The sequence below is a fragment of the Crocuta crocuta genome, unplaced genomic scaffold (assembly GCF_008692635.1).
Source record: "Crocuta crocuta isolate KB4526 unplaced genomic scaffold, BGI_CrCroc_1.0 scaffold2174, whole genome shotgun sequence".
Lineage (NCBI taxonomy): Eukaryota > Metazoa > Chordata > Mammalia > Carnivora > Hyaenidae > Crocuta > Crocuta crocuta.
The window spans coordinates 77717-80428 of record NW_027532818.1 but is presented as its reverse complement, the minus strand read 5'-3'; positions in this window follow the sequence as shown (position 1 = coordinate 80428).

Sequence of the window (2712 nt, the reverse complement as noted above, 5' to 3'; positions counted from 1 at the left end):
CCTAGAGCCTGTTAGAAATGCAGGGTCCCAGGCCTCGCACCGCTGAGTCTGACTCTGCATCTCGGAGGATACCCAGGGGCTCCTGTTCAAGAGAGCCTGAGAAGGGTGGCTTTCGCAGTTGGCCTGTCGTTCTCAGCAGCGGCTGCATACGAGAATCATCTGGTGCTCAGGGCCCTCCCTCAAACAATTAAGTCTGTATGGGATCCAGTCCCACCGTCAGCATTTCTTTTTAATTTTTTTTTCATTTATTTTTGAGAGACAGAGTGCAAGTGGGGGAGGGGAAGAGAGTGAGGGAGACCCAGAATCCGAAGCAGGCTCCAGGCTTCGAGCTGTCAGCACAGAGCCCAATGCAGGGCTCAAACCCACAGACTGTGAGATCATGACCTAAGCTGAAGTCGGACGCTTAACCGACTGAGCCACCCAGGCGCCCTGACAGCGTTTCTTTTTTAATTCCTCAAGTTATTTTAAGATGCAGAGTCGAGAACTATTCACACATAGGCTCCCACTTGACTGTCTCACAGCTCTAAGAAAAGAATGTCACTGTATACTTTACAGATGAAGAATCAGGTCCACAGAGGTGCTGTGACTTGGGCACACAGCCTTAACTAGCCCAACTCAGACTGCTCCCACATTGGTCTTCTTCCCGATTCCCTGCCCAAGACCACTTCACTATTAACCTCTGAGAAATGTATTCCTGGAGATGTGTCTTTAGGCTCCAACATGCGATGGCCAGAGCTTTGTTCCTGTCCCCTCTCTTTTCTCACTCTACTGGTCTCTCCCTTGAACCATGGAAGTTATCCTGTAATTAATCCCACAGTTAGAATTTTGTTTCAAGACCTCTTACTTAGAGGAATTGGGTATTTTTTGTCATGTTTTTAAATTTTTTAAGTTCTCGAGAGTCTATAAACTGCTTATGAAGTTTGGTTTCTGTTGTTAGGGAGTCTTCATGTTCTCAAGGGCACGTGAGTTTAGATCTGGCGGGGCTGGGGGCACCCGGGGGACTCAGTCTTAAGGTGAAGCATCCGACTCTTGATCTCAGCTCAGGTCTTGATCTCAGGTTTGTGAGTTGGGTTCCGCACTGGGCATGAAGCCTACTGGAAAAGAAGAAAAGTAAAAAAAGATCTGTAGGGAGGAAAGAAATCTCTCCTGGGCTCTATAGGTGGAACTCTGCAAATGAACACAACAAAAGACAGATTAAAGAGAAAAACAGTTCGTTAACATGTGCCGCGCAATACCTACTGGAGAAACTCAGTGATGAAGAACTCAAAAGGGTGGTTAGAGCCTGGGCTTGTATAGTAGAATCTTAACAAAGAAGCATATATTTGTAGAGAAATGAGACAAAGGAAAGAGGCTTTAGGCTTTTAGGAGCAGCAAACGACAGGAAGGTAAATATGTGAGGGTGCTGATGGAAGCTAGGTTTATTTAGTAAGATTTGTTTGTGTGGACTCTTCTCCATGCCATCCTGTTTCCAACGATAAGATTGTTACCTCCTTCCTGTACAGAATCCACACGGGGGTTTATGTTCTACTTTCAGGCAGGTGAGTGGAAGGCAGAGAGCTCATTCCATCATTCCGTGTCTGCCTTTCCTCATTTGCTTTCAGCCCAGAACGATCCTTATGCCAGGGTGGCATATCTGGGGACCACACACTCTGAACCTGGTTAGGTCTGAAGGTCCAATTCTGCTTACGTAGAAACAGGCCTTTGTCTGTCACNTGTGCTCCTATGCATCAGCACTCCTATATCCCTTGGGTAAATTCCTAACAGTGCTTCCAGTGAATGAATTCTGAAGGGGAAGTCAGTTCTTCAAGGCTTTTGTGCAGCGTTTAGCCAATCTGCAATTGTTTCAGCACAGCCTGCATTCCATATGATCACAGCTGGTTGTGTTCTCTTTTAAGAACTTAGAGGGTGTTCATGGTTAGTTTTGTTGTTGTTGTTGTTGTTGTTGTTCTTGAAAGAGAGAGAGAGAGAATCCCAAGCAGGTTCCATGCTATCAACAAGTGCAGAGCTCGATGCAGGGCTTGAACTCATGAACTGTGAGATCATGAATGACCTGAGACCAAACCAAGAGTCAGACGCTTAACCAACCGAACCACCCCGGTGCCCCAATGGTTACGGTTTTAATAAGTTCACTTGTAAGTTATCTCCAGGCCTACATATTTTCACCAGTTCTTTTCCCCTGCCGCTCCTAACTTCTGAGCCAGAGCTCTAGAGGCCTAACCACACATACAGCCACCTCCTGACAGAATTCCCCAAAAGGGGCAACGACTCAAATATGTTTGCGTATTCACATAGCTTGAGGCCATTGAGTGGCGATTCTATTTTGATATCTTTTCTCCCTNTTGTGATATAACACATTAGTCTTTTCAAGAGAAACTTGCAAAGTCACCCAAAATTTCAAGTTTCACAAACTGGTTTCATGTGGCCTGGAGTGATCTTAAAAGCTATTCAGTGGTTATAAAAGAGCACGTCACATGAAAACCAAGTGTTCATGTCAGGGTTTGTTTTTGTGTGTGTGGGTTTTTTTTTTTTTTTTTACTGGAATTGTGCAAACTTAATTTGCAGACAGAAGCATTTGAAATGGCAATTCCTTTACTCTCCTAAAATGTAAAAATCTGGGCAGTCTTTCTCAGTGACTTTTGGAACAAGAGATAAGCAAATAGTAATGTGGGTTTTTTTCTTTTAGCCAATGAGACAGCATTTCCTTTTTAAGTA